General features: G+C 38.1%; 3 non-coding genes across 3 annotated transcripts; 1 reads left to right on the top strand and 2 right to left on the bottom strand.

Moving 5' to 3' along the window:
• Positions 1-3,239: 3,239 nt before the first annotated feature.
• Positions 3,240-3,311, bottom strand: TRNAM-CAU (transfer RNA methionine (anticodon CAU)). Its single transcript has one exon. It is a non-coding gene; the product is annotated as a tRNA-Met (tRNA).
• Positions 3,312-16,335: 13,024 nt separating this feature from the next.
• TRNAN-GUU (transfer RNA asparagine (anticodon GUU)) lies at positions 16,336-16,409 on the top strand. Its single transcript has one exon. It is a non-coding gene; the product is annotated as a tRNA-Asn (tRNA).
• A 3,979-nt stretch (positions 16,410-20,388) lies between these two features.
• On the bottom strand, positions 20,389-20,462 carry TRNAN-GUU (transfer RNA asparagine (anticodon GUU)). The gene has a single exon. It is a non-coding gene; the product is annotated as a tRNA-Asn (tRNA).
• Between the last annotated feature and the right edge of the window lie 2,020 nt (positions 20,463-22,482).

Genomic DNA, 22,482 nt, shown 5'->3' on the forward strand with positions numbered 1-22,482 from the left:
ATCGTTAATTCCTCACTGCTTTGTATCTAAAATGTTTGTCTTCTTTGAACAGAAAGTACGAGTATCAGATATAACAAACTTTCCGCAATAATTTTGCAATATTCTGCGCATTCCACGTGGCATGTGACTTCCGCCTATCATCGAAATAACTTTCTCTTACTATTTCCTTTCCTCTCGTGAAATACAGAGACCAATGTTAACTTCTTAGCATGGTGGATAAACTTTACACCCAACGATATACTCCTGAAAAAAAATTCTGCCTATGTGGAGAATCGAACCTACGACCTCCCTCGTAAGAATCGAGCACGCTACCTCTTCTCCAAATATCTCACCTTAAAATATGCTACCAGTTTGAAGAAACCAATTCACACATAATGTCATATCTACAATTTCCTCATGGCAATTTTCATGAGGAAACGAATTCAGATAAAATCGAGAAACGCTGAAAGGGAAAAATGATGAACATGTCTATTGGCGTTTTGTCATATTTTGTAAATTATGTAAAAATTCCGTGTTTGGAACAAGCAATCGTTTAGTTACGAAGTATTTTGTTGTTTGTTTAAAGTAGGAACAGGAGAGCGAAAAGCAGTCATTTGAACCAGACCATGTTTGACAAGAGTCCTCCTCCGTAGCCGAGCGGGTTAAGGCGTTCACTCGTCTCCGAATGAGTGAGCGTAATCCGGTCAAGAAAACCTACAACAACGGCTGGGGGTTCGTCGGGCTGATCACCCGTCACCCCAATACTGGTCTAAGACCTCCACGCTATAACAGGTAACGGAGGAACAGTGTGGGAGGGAGACCAGCAGTCGGTAGGTAAGCCAAGCCCCTCATCGGGCTGTAGAGCTATGGGTTATTATTATTATTATCTCTTTAATCTGTAGTTTTAAAGTAAAATTAGTCACAATATTAAATGCAATTACACTCTGGTATACGCGAAGCAGAACTGTATTTTCGGATGCTGGCCAACTACAGTATCATAGAAGGCCCACTCTGAAAGGAGATGAATTGGTTGATTTGGTGTTTTAAGTCAACTTTATGTATAGTAAGGCTAATCGGGACTGGACCTACAGTTTAAAGTGAGATCCAAACCGAGTGCATAAAATATCGTGAACCGTGTGGTGTAGGGGGATCGTTTGCTTATGGAATGGAAGGTCATGGGTTCAAACCTACTTCTTTGCAAAATCTTTTTTCGGTAAGTAAACGGCTTTGGGCGAGAATGCTTATCTACGTTTCTCGGATATTTCCGTTGATATTTATGCGATTTATGTCCAGCATTTCCGGATGCAGAAAGTTGACATGTAAGTTCTTAATATGTGTTAACTTATAACAGCTGAATGAAAGAAAAAGTATTTCCTAAAATCCTGCCAATCACTGAAAGATTAAAAACATTAGTAGAAGCATTACTTGAGGCATGCACAGTGGCGACGATTAGGGAGTGTGGAGGGGCAGATGACCCAGCACTATGCTAAACATTACCTACCAAGGGAAAGAAACTGTCCTTGCCCTTCCCCCTCCCTCCCACCTTGCCCCATCAGTTTTGAAACCAAATCGCCGCCACTGAGCATGCATCGCATAAATATTTACAGTAATATCATATAATATTATATTACGTTATTAGAACACTTCGTACTCGGTAAATAAAAAGGAAAAAATAATAAGGAAAGCGTGGGATTTGAACCTACGATGTTTCTATCTTGACGAAAACAGTAAAAAAAAAAAAAAAAAGAAAGTGCTGTCATCTAACCAACTACTCCAGGAGATTGCTAACAGAAAGCTCAGTAAAACACGTTAATCTCAGTTGAAGCAACATTGTGCCGGAGTTTCGAACCATTTTTCGCCAAGAACCAAGGAAAAGAGACACTTTGCAGAATCGTTTGGTGTTGTGCAAGTTATCTTTAGTAAACATTTCGCATAAAATCATCATAAATTTGCCTTCTTGCATTCAAATGTGACCGCAATTCTTTCCAGGTGGATGAGAACCTTTTCAGTGTTTCACAATGCACATTCATTTTCCTATTTTCAAATTCAGAACGAAGAATCTTGAAATATTTTCAACATTCGTATTTCTACTTAACATTTTTTGTCTACTCATATATTTTATTACTGCTTTAGGATATCTTTACTTTATGGAATGTGAAAGAATGAAAAAAAAATTACGAGGGTTTTCATTCAGGAAGAAGAAATGTTGCAAAGTTGGCTACTCTTAGTTGGCTCTGAAGCGCTATGCTGCCAAATTTACGAATTCCGGACTTTGAAATTTTTCAGGGCGGTCAAATAAGATGTTGCGAAGTGTACATTTTGTGATCATGAAGAGTAATATTTGTTGTGGTGGGATATAACTCTCGCTTTAGTAATATGAATCGGGCCCGTACCCAGAATATTTTTTTTGTGGGGGAGGGGGACGGATCAAAAAATGTGGAAAAAAGATAAGATCCAAAATGCTGTTGGAGTATTAGATGTGACCAGGGTGTAAAATCATTTCCAAATAAATTGGCGAGGGAAGAAAATCTTCATGTACAGACACACACACTATATGAAAAAATGCCAATTATTAAATAATTAATCAACATTAACATATATAAACAGCAATTCATTGTCTATGTTTATATATATGATATTTATAAACTATCAAATTAACTTCTTTACCGACTTGGTCAAAATATCAAGAAATTACAAAATAGTTGAAATGTTTGTATTATGTGTTAGATTTTATTTAATCCTTCGATTTTATCTAATTCTTGCTTTCTATGATCAATAAGATTTCATACTTATACTAGTTTTGCATTTGTGTTTTATCTTTATTTTGTATATGTGCTGTTTGTTTGAGGTTTTAAGTTCATTTTATGCATAGCAAAGCTAATCGGGACTGGACCTACAGTTTAAAGTTGGATCCTAACCACTATGTTCCTCCAGCAAGTATCAAATCCGTGACCCCTTGATTACAATACTATGATGTTACCGCAACTCCACTGAGGAGGCCCATGTTGGCGTTGTTGTTATGCAAATCTGTTAATGGTCTCTCGAAAGAAAATATTTCCTTATCAGAGCTGCAGCTAGAGATTTCAGCACCAGGATGAGAATATATTTTCGCACCCCTTGAACTGAATTTGCACCTTCCCCACCTGGATGCTGTTAAAATAACATTTTGCAGGTCTGTCTACAATTCAAAGAGGGGGTAATGGGGCTTTTGGTACACCCTGTATATAAATTGGTAATGGAAAACAAATTTTAAAAAAAGTTAGCAGAGCGTGGTTTCGATCCACGGACCTCTGGGTTATGGGCCCAGCACGCTTCCACTGCGCCACTCTGCTTCTTACTACACAGTCACATATTATCGGTTTAAAACCTTTAATACAGAATCCAACACTTAGTTTTATCGTTGTCGTTGAATTCATTGGTTATTTTCTCCATTTCTTCAGTGACAATCATCTAGACTAGACGATTTTGGTTTCGAAATAAACGTTACATGAGAGTTTAAATCCACCTTATTACCGAATATACCTTTTTCGAGATATAGTACACAAATATAATACGACTGGATGTCTTAGCCCTATGGAAATATTTTGAATTTGAATTTTCTTTTCTTTCGTAGACCCTTGATTAAAAGAGCATGGGATAATTATTTATTATAATAATATTTTTCTGACAATAAAATGTTCTGATATTTGAATAGTTAATTTCATTGATAAAGTTTTCAAAAGCTGCTATCAATTGTATTTGTAGCGTTTGCTTTATACCGTATGGTGTACGTCTTAGAAAAAAATACCTGGGCCACGGGACGTAGAATTTCGTAACGTCTTAAGCCTGTTGTTTATGCAACCCAAATAACAAAATATTCGCTTAAGTTTGCCTGGTGATTCTGAGTTCTCGGGAAGGATTGAGCTTTGATAGCATGAGTCACATGACTCGTGCCCCAGCCACAACAAACAGCTGGGTGCTACGATGCCTCCAGAAGAAAATTTCAGGAACTGGTTTCTTGACGAAGCTACTCGTAAGGAAATACTATTCTTTCAAGTGATATTAGAGTCATTGTCAAGAAGGTTCGCTGAAATGATGGTTCTCATCACAGACCACATGCCACACGTTAATTGTTTAAGTCCAGTTCATGCACTGGACCTACAGATTAAAATGGGATCCGAACCAAATGCCTCTCTATTTGGTATTGAATTCGGAAGCCTTTCATTACATGGCGAAGACGTTACCACTACGACATCAGAGAGGCAATGGAACCCCTTGAGAAAGAGATAAGCGAAAATTGCTACGTGACAAACCATATTTGACCGTAAATTTTAAAAATAAGACAATATTTTGTACTGACAGTTTCGAACCGTGGGAGAGGCATATATTTTTTTGTACCATCGTCCATTTCACGAGTTTATAATTCTTCCTCACCGACACGAGTAACGCGAGTGGTAGAAGAAAAGCGAAGTAAAATAACTGAAACAGAAATAAAAGGAAAAAACGAAATAAATTTTATTCATAATATTCTGCAGTCACTTGAGTTGTATTCACGGGATGCTATCTTTAAAGAAAGCCGTGGTCTCTTCCTTGTCTCTTTCGCTTCCTTTGTGCTCTTGCTTCCCCCGTCACGATTGGTCTAAAACTAATTAATGCGACGTTAATTAAACAATCCAAACAACGAAACAATGCACAATCAACTGCACAAAACAACATTCCAAATGTTTTCGAATCGGAAAACAATTGAGATGCTGTAAAATGACTTAAGATGCAGTAATAAAGTGGGAATTCGGTACCGTATAGAATTAAATCGGTAGAGATGTTCGATTTGATTGGATGTTTGTTATTTAGATATGCTATTCTTTCACTTTTGGCAAATAGCGACGATGAAGATGAGTGATGCTGTGATGAAATTGATGAAGGGACACTTACCAAGGACACCCACGCCCAAGTCGAGATTCTAACCAGGGACCCATGGCATCGTAGCGCGCTGTGCTAACCACTCCTCCATGGAGTGGACATTATACCATATTTTGTGTGCTCAATTGGGATCAATCAATGGAATGAATAGGCATATTATATGATTAATAAATTCATATCATAATACCACGTCATATTATTCGGCACGAAGTAACATCAGAGACATTCAATCTTGCATTTTTGCCTTTCAACTAATTCTTTGAATTCAGGTTAAACACAACAATAAGATAAATTATGAAGCAAATGATAGTTATTACGAATTACCTGACAGAAACAACATTAAGCAGGCTCGGTGGTCAAGCTCATTAAGTGATTGACATTCGATATCGTCGCCAAAGTTCCCGGGTTTGAGTACCGTCCTTGTCGGGGGTGTTTGACTATTTCGTCATCAATTTCATGTAATGGTCACTCGTCCTTATCGTCGCGATCATCGAACAGGGAATAAAAATTATAAAAATAAATACGATGGAAGAGTACCTACTTCATCTCTCACGAAATCTCCTACAAAACCGGAATATATAAAATACATGTATATTCATTCACATACATTTTCGATTTCTATATTTAACTAATCGAGACCGAGAACGGGAGAGCAATTTTCAATTCGACAAACCGAGAGACGGAGAAACTGTCAAGTCTCGTTTCTTCTTGGCACCTCCGTAATCGAGTTGTTCTGTTTGTCATTGGCTTTGTATTGGCAATTATTGTCATTATTCTTCCCCTGCAGGTAAACCATAACGATGAATTATGATGAAATGAAGCAGATAAAAGGGCAAGAACAAGAAAGTCATGCCTGTTCGGGACTCCAACCCAGAACCTTACGTAACGAGATTTGAAATTCTGGAGAAAGCGTCCGTGTTTGGCTTGGTTTTCGCTTTCCTCTACTTCCCTTATATTATCATACATGTATAATAAAAATGGATCTGATACGATATGTTGCGATTCATAATTGTGCTGGTTAGATGCTACAGATGTGAACTCCAACCTGCAATATATTATTCCCTTTTGTTTCGTATCTGGTTGAACATGAAATTTTCTTACACTGTGATAATTTCTTTCTTAGTTTTGGTTTGGTGCACAGATATGCTAATCTGGACTCGACCTTCAGTTTAAAGTGGGATACTAACCACTATGGAATCAGGGAAAAATGCGCCCGGGAAAAATGCGCTCTCGCAATAAAAGTGGGAAAAATGCGCCCTCCCAAGAGTAACCACATTAGAAAGTGGGAAAAATGCGCCCAGCACACATGACCAGTCAGCAGAAGAAACGGACAGCGTTTCTTGACTACTTTGTGCAACAATGGCTGCAAAATCCAAATCTACCAATTGATGTGTGGCACTGTGGAATACAGCGGATACAAATATGACAGGGCTAGCATCGGTTTGGAAGGAACGAAGAGGAAATGAACGTACATAAAACTGGATGAACAGATTAGCAAAATTTTACATACTTACAAAACAAGCACACCCAAGGACCTTACCAAGTGCCTGAGAAGTCTGGCGTACATCCAAAAAATGGAGTAAAAGATCGTCAACGGAGGTCACAAGAAATGGAAATACAAATGTAAATAAAAACTTTAATGAAATAAAATAAAAATTACAACATATTAAATCAAAATTACAAATGTAAAATTAAAAAAAAATATGACAACGGACATCATCTCCAGCTTCTAAACACGCCAGAAAAATGAATATTTTTACTGTGCTTTAAAAACAAAATTATCTTTCCTGACAGTCCAAAACCTGTGTTAAGTGTGAGGAGAAGCTGCGTAAAGGTTGTTTTAATCAATATATTATTATATTGGTGAAGGTTGTGTGTGCTGGGCGCATTTTTCCCACTTTTCATTGTGGTTACTCTTGAGAGGGCGCATTTTTCCCACTTTTATTGCGAGAGCGCAATTTTCCCGGGCGCATTTTTCCCGACACCCCACTATGTGCATCCACCGTGTATCAAACCCGGGATCCACTGATTACAAGGCGACGACGTTATCACTACGCCATCGAGGAGGCCTCATGACAAAATGTTATTCACTCGATCTGTACCATAATTTATTTCAGCATTTACATTTTCGTTTTCTTCTTCTTTTTTCCTTTTGTTAACTACTCTTATACAACTCTCTTTGCGTCTTCGAATTTCTTCTTGTTTCAGGAAAAAATAATACATGCAGGCTGTATAAAAATCCCCCGTTCAAATAGATAAAACGTTCACTCTCGAGAACTAATTTACATGTTTATCACTAACGTAACCATTAGGAAACTATTGAAATGTTAACTGATATAACTGCCGATGAAACAATACTTACAGCCACTAACGAAATATCTATTCTTGTGTAGCCTCACAGACAACAAGTATCTGGTGAGTCATTCACTCTTGCTGACTACGGGCGAAGGTCACTGAACTAAAGGGTGGTGGCAAGCAAGCAGGCTTTTGCTCTACCAAAGACGAGGTCACGTGTTCCAGTTATCAATGGCGTACGAAATAAGGAGGAACACAGCTATCTGACGTATGATTTGGTCCCGTCATTGCACGTAGAACACTTTATCGTAGAACACTTTTATTTAGAAGGATATCTTCCCCATTGAGTGGAGGAAAAGTGGGTGCGTATAGAGGTCCTTCAACTTTCGTATTCTTTTTCATTTCAGAACCCGTGCTGTATCGTCGACTTAATCCAATCTATCCGATGTAGGTTTTAGGTTCTGTTTCTGTTCGGTTATTTCACGTTGTCGTCCTGCTTATGTTATTCGCGACGAAGGCTCTGGATTCGATAATCTGGACAATAACGGGATTGTGTTGGTTGCTTGATTTGGTGTCTTAAGTCCACTTTATGTCCTGTTAGGCTAATCGTGAATGGACCTACAGTTTAAAGGGGGATCCGAACCACTATGTTCCTCCACCGAGTATCGAACCCGGGATCCCTTAATTACAAGGCGCCCACGATCCCACTCCGCCATCGGGGATTGTGTTCGCAACGAATGAATCAAATTTGAGTGATATGATATGCAACCATTGGAAGACTATTGAAAGAAAAGCAATGGGAACCTGCCAGTTTTTCTACTGCAGACAGGAAACCATAAACATGGAAGAGAAGCTTATATTCTATGAAACCTGACGCTATGTGCTCGAATACTGGCTAAATATAATCCATAGAGGCATAGCAACGTTAAACAACCTCTTATATGATACATATAGGTTTAAAAGGGTCGAAATACAAAGATTGTGTGCGCCTCACTGATGGCGTAGTGGTAAGGCCTTGTAATCAAGGGGTCTCGGGTACGATACCAGGTGATCGCACATAGTGGTTCGGATCCCACTTTAAACTGTATGCATTTCAGATTAGTCTATCTGTGCCGGTGACTCAGTCGGTAACGCGTCTGACTACCATGCTATAGGCCCCGGGTTCGATCCCCGGCCGGTTCAAGCCCGGGAACTTTTCTAACGTTGGAAGCGACCCCGGCGCCCACCCAGCGTCGAATGACATGGGTACCGTCAGGGGCGTGATGCTGATCACATCACCCACACTCACGAACGAATCAAGAAAGTGTGGGGCGGCGTGAGGCTGATCACACCACCCCCACTCACAAACGAATCAAGAAAGTGTGGGGCGTTACCCCCACACCCCCTATACGATTTCATGGCGTAGCGCTAAGCACAGGTGAGAACTTTACCTTTTTTTTTTTTGCATAAAGTGGGCTTACAACAAAATTTAAACTTGCGATAAAGATTATGATAAGGTATTAAAGAATTGGGTCTAACACATTTTTTTATTGTTTACCAATGACATTGTTAACTAATATTCTTAATTTCAGTTTCAAGATGAAATCGGCTACGAAATAAAAGGAGTGGGTTCATATTTCTGTTACGAAATTCCACTTTTGTAGTAGACCTGTGCCACACTAAGATGTGACATAATAAACAAATCTGAGACACTTTCAAAGTATTAAATTGCTATCTACGTATTTGGGAAAAATCTTTCAATATAATACTTTTTTTGGACGCGTCAAATCATAGTATTTAATTCCTGTTTTAGCAGCTTTAAGAAACCTGATTTTGGGGGGGGGGTTACAAATGCCCTTTCTGCTCCCGTCAAGTTACGCCTATGACAAACAGGAATTCAAAGTAAAAGACTGTCCCGACTAAATCGGGAGACACGTGTGATAGATTTACAATTGGGAAAATCATAATTAAGCGTGTAGTTGAAAACAACCTATTTTCATATATTGCACGCAGCTCTACTTTTTCTGCAATGTGGATCAAGAACTGGGGACGTGGAGAAGCACAACACTCCACGTAACCAATAGCCACGTGACCCTCTTTGCTTTCCTGCCATGTTGACCTTCGCGTGGAAGACATTTCTCGGTGTTAAGACAGGCAAAATCACCCGATCATCGAAGGGTGCAATATGTGTTGCCTACCCTCCTGCATTACTTGCTCCTATTAAAGCCTTATGGGGAAGAACTTTTTTCCATGACTGTACGTTGTTTAGTCCAGTCAGTTCAGCCTTGTGTTTCCTACACTACAAATCATATATTTATTTTGTAAATGTGTTGGAAAGGCGAGTAAATGAGATTCGTTCTTGTGGAATAACTTCAAATAGACAAAACATAATTTAAGAGACAATCGAGTACATTTTGTGATCATGAAGAGCAAGGTTTGTTGAGGTGGTGTGGTCTAACGCTTTCTTTGGTAATGTGCGAATGGGGAAGATTTGTGATATTAGGTCCTGAGAAGAAATGCAGCGATTTGGAAGTTAAAAGTTCGTCAGTCATATAATGACTGTAATAATAAACGATAGAATCTAAACAGGAACAAAGATATTGAAAAGAAACATCGATGAACAAATTATTCGATAGGAAAACTAAAATGAAACAACACTGATAATACCAGTAGAGCAGTAGTGACACTTCGTAAGTATGGACACTTAACAAAAAAGATGAAAAACGCCTAAGTACAGAGAGAAATATAATAAGTTAAATATGTGGAGCTACAAAGATAAATGACGAATCGAGGATAAGAAATAATAAGGAAATAAATGAGATACTAGAAGAAAAATATATAGTGAGATATATCAAAGCACAAAGAATACAATGGATGGGACACGTAGAAAGCATGGAAGAGGGAAGAATGCCGAAGAAGATAATGGAGGAAATGATGAAGAAGAAGAAAAGAAAGGCCAAAACAGAGGTAGAGAGACGAAGTTATCCAGGAACAGAAACAGATAGGAATTAGAGGCTGGAATAGAAAAGTGCAAGATACGATAAACAGGAGCCATGTATTGGAAGAAGCCAAGGCCCACGAAGGGCTGTAGTGCTAGATGGAATGGAAAGGTAACGTACCGTCAGCCGTATGTTAGTGCTTACGTTTTTGCGGTAGCGTATTGCGATCATTGGAATACTAGTCTGGAGAAATTGAAAATGATTGAAAAAATTCCTAGCAGAACGTGGTTTCAATCCACGGACATCTGAGTTATGAGCCCAGCGACTTTGACCACTTTATATATATATATATATATATAATAAATGAGTACTCACACAACATCACGTCTCGGCACTATTTCAAAAGTTACTCTTCGTAAAAAAATACTTCATACGACTGAATATCCAAGCCCTTTTGGAAATAATTTGTGTTCCTTCTGACAATAAACTGTTCTGATCCTTGAATTGTTAATATCGTTGATAAAGTATTCAATAGATAGCCTACTATCAATTACACTTGGGGCGTTCCCTTTGAACTTGCGTTTCTTAGGTCGCGCATTGGGAATTGAAAATGGAAAACGATGTGTGCTCGATATAAAAGAAGCAGAGTGGTGTAACCAAATGTGGCAGAAAGGTGAAGTAAAATAAACCAAACCAACAACAACAATTAGTTTTCTTGCCCAAATTAATACATCCGTATTTATGACTGTTTAGCTTACCCATTTTTTATTGGAGGCCAAATTATTAGTATATTTAAATAAAACACTACTAAAACGAGAGCGAGAGAGAGAGCGGGAGCAAATATTTGTTATTTAATCAATATATATTTCATATTTGAAAAAGAAAAGAAACATTTTTGTCTGCACATAACATTTTTGTCTGCACATAATACAAGTACGTTCCCATTCATATACAAATAAAACTACATCCCATATTATACATACATATTGTACAACGTTTAACAGGTAGTGTAAATACAGAGAATATAAGTATTGCAGAAAATTTCCCCCTGAGTTCTTTAGAGGATTTACAAAGGAATCGAAAGGAAACCAATCCCCTATCTGTTCTATAGGAGATAGACTGGAGGACCTGAAACCACGGGCTTTCAACCATGGGAGCGGGGGGCGAGGGGGAAAAGGAAGTACAGGCAGAAATCTTCCCTTTCGCTTCGGGCGGCTGTCTATACCTGGATCTGGTAAGGCGGAAGAAGAGCCAGCTAGAGTATTCAGCCTTGCCAGCTGATCACATCGAGGGACGAGAAGCGCGTGTAAAGAAGTGTTGCATATGAACTGAGGCTTCAAGATAATAAATATTGTGATTTGAAAATAATTAGAGACGTGAGATTGATTGATCTATCTCTGCTAGACTAGCTACTCCTCAGTGCACGTCACTGGTATCAACTGATGCGATAATCCGTAAATCGGCTCTCCATAATTCTCAACGTCCTATTGCATGGCTATTTGCACATCTTCCCAATTTTGGTGTGTTCAGGGAAAAACGGAGCCAAAGGCAGAAGTGCAAAGTAAAATAAACCAAATCAATCAATCAACAAATTGATGTGTAGTTTGTTTATGTTTATATTATGTAGTAGTTGTGGTGTGTTTATGTTTATATTGTGTTATAGTTGTGATGTGTTTGTGTCTTGTGTAGTAGTTGTGCTGTCTAATGTGTTTGTGTTCGTCTTGTGTAGTAGTTCCTCCATTCATATTGGGGGTTAGGCGTAGAGCTGACAACTCTGCACTGTAAAAAGCCATGTCAAGTCTCAACAATATAAGGCCATGGATGTTCCCAAGGTAAAATATTCCGGAGGTAAAATAGTCCCCCGTTCGGATCTCCGGGTGGGGACTACTTTGGGAGGTCCCTGGACTAAGGATAAGATCCACGTTAGGAATAAGGATATTAAATTAGGCACCTGGAATGTTCTGAGCCTTTACCGGCCTGGGGCATTCCAGTGTACAGTTAATGAGATAGTTAAGTATAAATTAGATGTAGTAGCTGTCCAGGAAGTTAGGTGGCCAGGAGAAGGGAATTGTAAAACTAAAAATTATACTTTTTTCTATGGTGGTACTGAAAATCATAATTTTGGAACAGGCTTTTTCATAAATAATAGAATTATCTTGGCTCTTAAAACAGTAGAATTTATTAATGATAGGATATCATATGCAGTTTTACAGGGTAGGTGGTGTAAAATTATTTTAATAAACATACATGCACCAACGGAAGATAAAGGTGATAATACTAAAGATGATTTTTATACAGAGTTAGAACAGGTCTTTGATAAATTTTCTCAGTATGATATGAAAATTTTGTTAGGTGACTGTAATGCACAGATTGGCAAAGAAGAGACATTTAAACCCACAATTGGTAAAGAAAGTCTTCATGAATTAAGTAATGATAATGGTATAAGATTGATTACTTTTGCAACCTCAAAGAATTTAATTGTGAAAAGTACCACTTTTAAACATAAAGATATCCATAAATATACCTGGTCTTCTCCAGATGGTAAAACTCATAATCAGATAGATCATATTCTCATTGATAAGAGAAGGCATACTAGTATAATTGACGTTCGTACACATAGAGGTGCTGACTGTGCCAGTGACCATTATTTAGTAATTGCTAAATTAAGAGAAAGACTCTCAGTGATAAATCATAAGCAACAAAATCTAAAAGTTATAAAATTTGATACAGGAAAGTTTACTGATGAAAGAATTAAGAAAGATTACCAAATTAAACTGTCAAATAGATTTGATGTTTTGCAGGATTTAAATGATGATGAAAATATAAATGAAACAGACGTAAATAAGAATTGGGAGCACATACGTAATGCAATAGAATCAGCAGCTAAAGAAAGTATAGGATACCATAAACCGAGAAAAAGTAAGCCATGGTTTGATAATGAATGTCATAATCTAATAGAAATAAGAAATCAGGCTAGACTTAGGTGGTTAAATAACTCTGATGATACAAATCTAAACAATTATAATAGAATAAAGCGAGAAGTTAACCGCACGTTTAGAAGTAAAAAAAGAGATTACTTGAAAAGCAAAATTAATGAAATTGAAACAAACAGCAAAAATAAAAATATCAGAGATTTATATAAAGGTGTAAATGAGTTTAGAAAGGGGTGGCAACCTAAAGTAAACTTGATAAAAGATAAAGACGGTGATTTTCTAGCTGACCCAAGCGATATTCTAAATAGATGGAAGAACTACTTTAATGACCTTTTAAATGTCCATGTAGGAGATAAATCAGAAGTAAATGAAGTCCACACAGCAGAACCTTTAGTTCCAGAACCTAACTTGACTGAAGTTAAGGATGCTATTAAAAGGCTAAAGAATAACAAAGCACCTGGCATTGATTTAATACCAGCTGAGTTAATTAAATATGGTGGAAATTCATTAATATGTCAAATTCATAAATTAATTTGTTTAATATGGAATAAAGAAGAAATCCCTCAACAGTGGAAAGAATCCATAATTGTTCCTGTGTTTAAGAAAGGTGATAAAATGAACTGCAATAATTACCGTGGAATTTCTCTACTCTCAACAACATATAAAATATTATCTAACATTCTTTTAACAAGACTAACACCATATGCTAATGAAATTATAGGTGATTATCAATGTGGATTTAAACGTAACAGATCAACTACAGATCAAATTTTTCACATCAGACAGACACTTGAAAAAAAGTGGGAATATAATCAAAATGTCCATCAGCTATTCATTGATTTCAAAAAAGCATATGATTCGGTCAAAAGAGATAAATTATATAATATATTAGTCGAGTTTGGAATACCTAAGAAGCTTGTTAGTATGATAAAAATATGCACCAGTGAAACAGAAAGTAAAATTCGTGTGGGTATTAATATGTCTGACAAATTTACAATTCATGATGGGTTAAAACAAGGAGATGCATTATCTCCATTGCTCTTTAATTTTGCCTTAGAATATGCTGTTAGGAAAGTAAAAGAAACTAACGAAGGACTAAAATTAAATGGTGTGACTCAGTTGTTAGCATATGCAGATGATATAGACTTACTGGGGGATGATGTGAATACAATTAAGAATAATGCTAAAATATTTTTCAAAACTGCTAAAGAGATAGGTTTGGAAGTTAACAAAGAGAAAACTAAATATATGCTTACAGGCCGAAACCAAATGTCAGGTAATAATCAAAATCTAATTATTGATAACAACTCGTTTGAACCAGTTTCCAAATTCAAATACTTAGGAGTAATATTAACAAATGAAAATTATATTAAAGAGGAAATAAAAAGTAGGCTTAATTCAGGAAATGCATGTTACTTCTCTCTTCATAAACTTTTGTCTTCTCGTTTAATATCTAAGAAACTAAAAGTTAAAATATACAAAACAGTAATTTTGCCTGTAGTATTATATGGATGTGAAACTTGGTCCCTTACATTGAAAGAGGAACATAAATTGAGAGTATTTGAAAATAAGATCCTTAGGAAAATGTTTGGACCTAAAAGGGATGAGGAGACAGGTGAGTGGAGAAGGTTACATAATTTAGAACTACATAATTTGTATTCATGTCCAGATATTATTAGAATAATTAAATCAAGAAGACTTAGGTGGGCAGGCCATGTGGCACGAATGGGAGAGAAAAGAGGAGTTTACAGGATTCTTGTTGGGAAACCTGATGGTAAGAGACCTGTAGGAAGGCCAAGACGAAGATGGAGGGACAACGTTGAGATGGACCTAAGGGAAATCGGTAGGGATGGAAAAGAGTATATAGAACTTGCTCAAGATAGGGAAAGATGGAAGGCCTGTGTTGCTGCAGCCATGAACCTACGGGTTTAAGAAGGCTAGGGAGTTAGTTAGTTATAATTCTCAACGTAAGAGGTAAGGCAGGTGTATATTTCAGGAAGAAACATTCTAGTACGCATTGATCAACTAAACAGCGAATAACGACATTTTCTTTAATATAGTCACTTCAATTTTGGCATATAATTGGAAACATATTTCATGCACACATCACACAACATCACGTCTCGGCACCATTTCAATAGTTACTGTTCGTAAAAAATTACTTCATACGACTGAATATCCAAGGCCTTTTGGAAATAATTTGTGTTCCTTCTGACAATAAACTGTTCTGATCGTTGAATTGTTAATATCGTTGATAAAGTATTCAATATATAGCCTACTATCAATTACACTTGGGGCGTTCCCTTTGAGCTTGCGTTTCTTCGGTCGCGCAGTGGAAATTGAAAATGGAAAACGATGTGTGCTCGATATAAAAGAAGCAGAGGCGTAGTGGGAGCCATGGTTATTATAGGTCCAGGAATTTTAAATAAATTCAATTCCGGTCCAGGAGAGAAAATCAGCAAGCGTAAATGGGTTCTAGACCGTAAGGAACCCTTTTATATGTAAAGTATTTCAATTCGGTCCAGGAACCTTTTTTCCAGATCAATTTAAATACGGTCCAGGAACATTTTTTTCAAAGTAACAATACCCAACTTGGACCGAATTTAAATTGTGCGAGGAAAAAGATTCCGGTCCTGCAACGGAACCCAATAGAACCCATTAGAATTTATGGCTTCCTGAACCTTTAACAACCCTGGTGGTAGCGACGCTGGGCTCAAAACCTAGAGGTCCGTTGATCGAAACCACGTTGCTTTTTTTTTTAGCAGCAACAGCAGCAGCACTCAAATGTAAGTTCAGCAAGAGGGTAGTAAACAATGCCCTTCATCAAAGACGTTCTAGCCGTTGCCATGAATCTAGGTATAATTCACATACAGTTCATAATAAGTGATTATGACATTCATAGACGCGTTTCTATGCATATCATTCGATTCTCTCATACAATATTAAGGGCCCTAAGAGCTTCATCACATTACTGAGATATAGCAAATATTACAAGTGTAGTTTTCAATCTGATTTTCAACTTGATCTATAACACTTATTCGTATAATGAAACTTGGGATGAATATTTGGAGATGGACTCCTGATGTCTTCTTCAGAGTAAGTTAGTAATCTCTTGGCGTGGATTCTGTAGATGTTTCACTGGACCATTCAACGGCATGCAAAACATACTTATTAACCTACTGAACTCGTTAGTTACGGAACGGAGAAAGTCACATTCAACAATTATGAAAAACACCAATCCTGAAGAATATTATTGATTCCGAAATATCTACATGGATACTTTTTTATCGGGAAAGCATAGTAGAAGGTAAGCCTCTGTGGCGCAATCGGTTAGCGCGTTCGGCTGTTAACCGAAAGGTTGGTGGTTCGATCCCACCCGGGGGCGTTGTTTTTCACCTAAAATAAGTGTCGTTGCATAAGATGCAAAATTGTCAATTTTCTTTCCTGGCTTTTCTGTATTAACCTGGAGGACCTATGTAGCAAATGAGGTGCTAGATCTGTACATTTGCTCTCCACAAGACATCTGTATATTTCAGGAAGGCTTATCCTGGTGTGCATCGATCAACTAAGTAGCGAATAACGTAATTTTCTTAAATATAACCATTCCAATATTTTTAACGAGTTGGGAATATATTTCATGCGTGCATCGCTTTTCGTCATGAGATCCACAACATACGCTTGATATGAAAGTCACTGACACTTTGAGACTATCCCATTGTAAGTTGTTTTAATCCAGAAGTGTCCGTTACTGTACATCACATTCCGACTTCGTGTCAAAAAATACTTTTCACATACAATTACATAGTACAGTCAACGGCAAAGATAATGGTAAGCAAATTGTCCACCGCTTTTTTCATTAGTTTTTAATTCTACATCCTGTGTTGTTTTAAGGAATGAAACATATTGGTTCGAAGCAGGCATTGTTCTCTGCTTATTGACGTCTTTATTTCAATGCATTGTCAACACATTGTGTAATTCAGACCGAATGAAAATGGTGGTGGACAATTCGCCTACTGTTTCTTTCGTCGTTGGGTGTACGGCTGAATGTCGAAGCCCTTTTCGAAATATTGAGTTGGTGCGAATGAAATGTCCGGCCCAAGTGCGTCATTGCCAAAGGCCAAAAAAATCAAAACTACAATACCTGGTTAATCAAAATAGTCGCCGTCTGCAGCCACACACTTTTGTCATCGCTCAGCCAACAATTGGATTCAATGGCGAAAGAAGTCTGGAGTCTGCGACACAAAGATCTCCTCAACGGCATGTTGCACCACCCGATCATCAGCGAAGGTCTTACCTGTTAGGAAGTGATCAAGATGCCGGAAGTGATGATAGTCAATGGAAGAGAGGTCGGGAGAATATGCTGGATGAGGAAGGGTTTCATATTGCAACTCATGGAGAGCCTGCACCGTCCTTTGTGCGACATGTCGGCGAGCATTGTCGTGCAACACGAGGACACCATGTCTGTGGACCATTGCTGGATGCTTGTGGAGAAGTTTGTGGTGCATTTCATGGAGTTCAGCACTGTAACAATTTGCATTGATGGTTTCACCTCGCCTGAGAAAGACATTATGGATCACACCCACCATAGACCACCATACCAGCAACAACACCTTCCGTGGGTGGAGAGGTGGTTTCGGAAACCGCCCTGGACGTTGATCACAATCCAACCATTGTCCTGATCGTTTATGATTGTCATAGCAGATCCATTTTTCATCTGAAGTGACAATCCGATGCAGGAAACCATCCCAGTTATTCCTTACACTCAGAGAACTGCACACCTCCAGACGGAGAGTCTTGTTGACCGGTGTCAAATCATGTAGTACCCATGAGTCCAACTTTTTCACTTTACTGATAGCACGGAGCCGCCAAACGACAGTGGTATGGTGTATGCCTAACTCGTCTGCAATGGCACGAACCCTTTTACGAGGGTCCGCTTCCACGGGGTTCCTGAGGAGCTCATCCGAACATGATGTTGGTTGATGGCCACTGGGTTCATTTTGCAATGCCGTGTCACCGAAACGAAATTTGACAAACCAGCGGCGAATGGTGCGTTCATTTACCATTCCTGCCCCAAATGCAATGTTAGTGTTTTTGGCAGCTTGCTGAGCAGAATGTCCCAGTTTGAATTCGTAAAGACAAATCACTCGCAATTGTGTGTTCTCCATGGTGCACTTTCAGATGACCCTGTTCAGCAACACACTGCCCCCTGACTGTCTGGGTGCTCCAGCCTGTTTGCTGGACGTGTACAGAGTTTATGACGTTAGACCTGTGACCCCAGTCAATCCCTGTGTTGTGTTGTTGAGGTGAGTTTCCCACCAGACGTCAAATCGGACATTTCATTTGCACCAACCCAATAAACCCGCTTTCACACTCAGCTGTAGATTTTGGTACAATTTGGATTGGCTTCACAAAGTCTTTGAGTGAGGTGGGAATGAGTATTGAATTTTGTTTGTAGATGCGAAAATCTTCGACTGGTGACGCATACATGCTTTCGCTTACATTAAAGTTCAATTTTTGGTATAAACGAGGAATTAACATGTCACCATAAAACACAGGTATGTATCTGCATTTAATACGACCACACCCGAAAAGAAACCTAGCTTTTCAAACCGGCTCTTCATATTGTCCACCAACTATTGAAATAAATTATTTCAAGCGAATAGTTTTCTTCTAACTTTGTTTGCTCTGAGATATGAAGGATTTCGGTTTATGCAATGATAGTACTTACAGCGTTTGAAGAGCATCATAAGGTACAGCTAATTACATTACAAATAATTACTATGTCAAATGTTTTACAAATTCTGCAAAGTTAGATTCCTTGCGAGTTGATCGGGAATCATCTCGATTTTTTTTTTTTTTTTAACACAACGCTATAGCTGTCAACAAGCGTTCGAAAAGTGCTGTTAACATACGTCAGAGTTTTCTTATTTGATAGAAAAGTACTTGTAAAACACCTTCTAGAAGTCTGAGATAATACCGAATACATGGCTTCTATAGGGCACTGCATACGGCACATATCTGTCATAAATTAGTGTAATGATATTTTATATGTAGGTATGGGGCTCCAAAATGAACTCAACTGAAGTAGAATTCTGTAAGTACGATATATTTAAAAATATGATTTTCATGTTCAGTGGGTAGGAAATGATTATTCCTGATTTGGAATGAATCAAGTTAGAGGAGGGGTAATGCTCCTCACCCCATAGCAACCTGCATTAAAATTAATATATGTAGCTTTGCTCGCAATTTTCATATTACAAAATCCTGATTTTCCATCCCATTAAATTCAAAGTGAGCTAAGAATAAGCTCCAGAGCTTTATATGTTTTGGAATTGTTATCTGGTCTTGAAACCAGTTTTAAAATAATCATAAATTGTAAAAAGTAAATAATAATAAATAAATACAAATTATTTATGCAAATTTTGCATTAAAAACTCTATATTCGAGTCTAAAATGGAATTTCGCATGCTCCACATTTTACAGAAGTATATATATACATATGTGTGTGAAGTACACACGCTTCTACAAAGCGAAATCCACTGTTTTCGTGCATTTTCATCTCTAGGAAATCTAAAATACCTAACAGCTCCTCCTTTAGTCTTACTGTTGTAATTATTACATCCGAACACACCACAAGACATTTTGAAGAAAACTCTCAGTAAACAAAGAAACGTCTATTTGTTAGCGAGAGACAAAGGTTCACTTCCAGATGTAGCGGGCCAAATCTCGAGTTGCTCACAAGTTGACGTCACAGCAGCCCCGGGGAACCCCAGCGATGCGCAATAGCCTACCATGTCTCTTAGTATCATGATACAGAACCGACTAACCAACGATCTATAAGGAATGTAATATTTGCAATACAGACAATGTAAAAGCTAATATATAAATGTTAATGTAATGTTTGTTTACTTGTGGTTACACACGACAGTGCGGCGCCGTATCGTCCTTATGAGCGGCCGCCCCTGGTAATTTTTGACATGAAGTTGGAATGTGATGTACAGTCACGGACACTTCTGAGTTGAAACAACTTACAGTGGGATCTTCTCAAAGTGTCAGTGACTTTCATGTCAAGCGTATGTTATGGATCTCACGACCAAAAATTATGCACACATGAAATATATTCCCAACTCGTTAAAAAGATTGGAATGGGTATATTTAAGAAAATTACGTTATTCGCTACTTAGTTGATCAATGCGCACCAGGATAAGCCTTCCTGAAATATACAGCTGTTTTGTGGAGAGCAAATTTACAGATCTATCGCCTCATTTGCTACATAGGTCCACCACGTTAATACAGAAAAGCCAGAAAAAAAAATTGGCTATTTTGCAACTTATACAACGACACTTATTTTAGGTTAGAAACAACGCCCCTGGGTGGGATCGAACCACCAACCTTTCGGTTAACAGCCGAACGCGCTAACCGATTGCGCCACGGAGGCTTATGATATACTATGCTTTTCCGATAAAAGAAAAGTATCTATGTAGATATTTCGGAATAAATATTATTCTTCAGCATTGTTGTTTTTCATAATTGTTCAACGTGACTTTCTCCGTTCCGTAACTAACGAGTTCAGTGGGTTAATAAGTATGCGATGCATGCCTTTGAATGGTCCAGTGAAACATCTACAGAATCCCCGCCAAGAGATAATAACCGCTTTTTTCATTAGTTTTTAATTCTACATCCTGTGTTGTTTTAAGGAATGAGACATATTGGTTGGAAGCAGGCATTGTTCTCTGCTCATTGACGTCTTTATTTCAATGCATTGTCAACACATTGTGTAATTCAGACCGAATGAAAATGGTGGTGGACAATTCGCCTACCGTTTCTTTCGTCGTTGGGTGTACGACTGAATGTCGAAGCCCTTTCTCGAAATAATCTGTGTGTCTTCTAACAATATACCTTTTCTAGTTTATTTTGAAAATGGGTTGGAAGGGCTAGTAAATTAGATGCGTTTCTGTGGAATAACTTGAAATAGACGAATCAAGATGTATGAGACAATGGAGTACATTTTGTAATCACGAAGAGGAAGATTTGATATGGTAAGGGGGTATATATATTGCTTTGGTTATCTGCCAGTGGGGAAGGTTTCCAATAGAATGTGCTGATAAAAAGTTCTGCGAGTTGGAAGTTATGATCGGTAAGAGATTTGTCGAAACATTTTCGCATCAGTATTTTCGATCTTGCGGGTCACCTGTTATGAACCCTAGAATACGAGTACTGCTCTAGTTAATTTGAAAATGGAAAACCAACGGAAAAATCCTAGCAGAGCGTGGATTCGATCCACGGACCTCTGGGTTAACAGCCCAGTTACGCTTCCACTGTGTCACTCTTCTTCTTCCATAAGAAACACACACCATGTGTTTAAAACTTTTAATACAGTATTCCAAACTTACTTTCGTCGTTGTCGCTGAATTCCCTCGTTCTGTTACCCATTGCTTCAAAAATAACCATCAAAACCTTTTTATTATTTATGAATAAACGTAATATGAAAGTGTAAATCCACCTTATTACCGGATATACCTTATTCGAGATTAACACACACTTTCTCTAAAATAATTTTAAGTGCCCTAAAGAGCTTCATCACATTCCTGAGATGTAGCGAATATTACAAGTGTAGTTTTCGATGTGATTTACAACTCTATCTATAACACTCATTCGTGTTACTTGGGATGAATATTTATTTCACCTTCATTTACGTGTAGCAGGCATCAAGAAGTGCCATATGTTACGGCAACCTACAATACTTGGACTTCTGATGTCATCTTCAGAGTAAGTTAGTAATCTCTTGGCGGGGATTCTGTAGATATTTTACTGGATCATTCAATGGCATGCATCGGCTCCTTCATACAGCGACGAAAACGCGCAGTGCAGCCGTTCCGTTTTGAACAGATTTTTCAGTTACGAGCAAAGATAGGACCTCAGGGTTTGTTTTATATCCTTCAGAAAATATGTCTGCGTAATTCCTACAAAGCAGAAATTAAAAAAAAGACCCTGCTTAGTAAGTAAATTGGGCATAAAAATGTGGAAAAACCGTAATTTTCACATGCAATTATCTCGTTAACCACACAAGCTTATGGAAAACTGTTTTGTTGGGGTCATGCAATGTTCATTGTACTTGACATTAACATCATCACTGTAGAAGTCAGTTTTTTTTTTATTTTGAGACTGTTTGAGGAAAACGAAACCCTTGCAATACGTTAATGTGTCCCTGCACTGTGGCGACACCTCGTGCAGATAGTTAGAAGCGTTCTAAACCTCACCCACAGTAGAACGCGGAGGGATACAACAAACTAGCTCGTGAAGACAAAACACGATCGCAAGAGACAGGGAAGTGTGCATGCGTCAACTGGATGTGTTCAATTGCAAAATATGGGTGACGGCACCAAGTGTGTTTGGCGTAAGATGTGGGCTCCGAGAAAATCGTCTGCTGCAGAAACAAAAATGAAGTTTCAAGCGTT

The sequence above is a fragment of the Lepisma saccharinum genome, chromosome 16 (assembly GCF_977018435.1).
Source record: "Lepisma saccharinum chromosome 16, izLepSacc3.1, whole genome shotgun sequence".
Classification (NCBI taxonomy): domain Eukaryota; kingdom Metazoa; phylum Arthropoda; class Insecta; order Zygentoma; family Lepismatidae; genus Lepisma; species Lepisma saccharinum.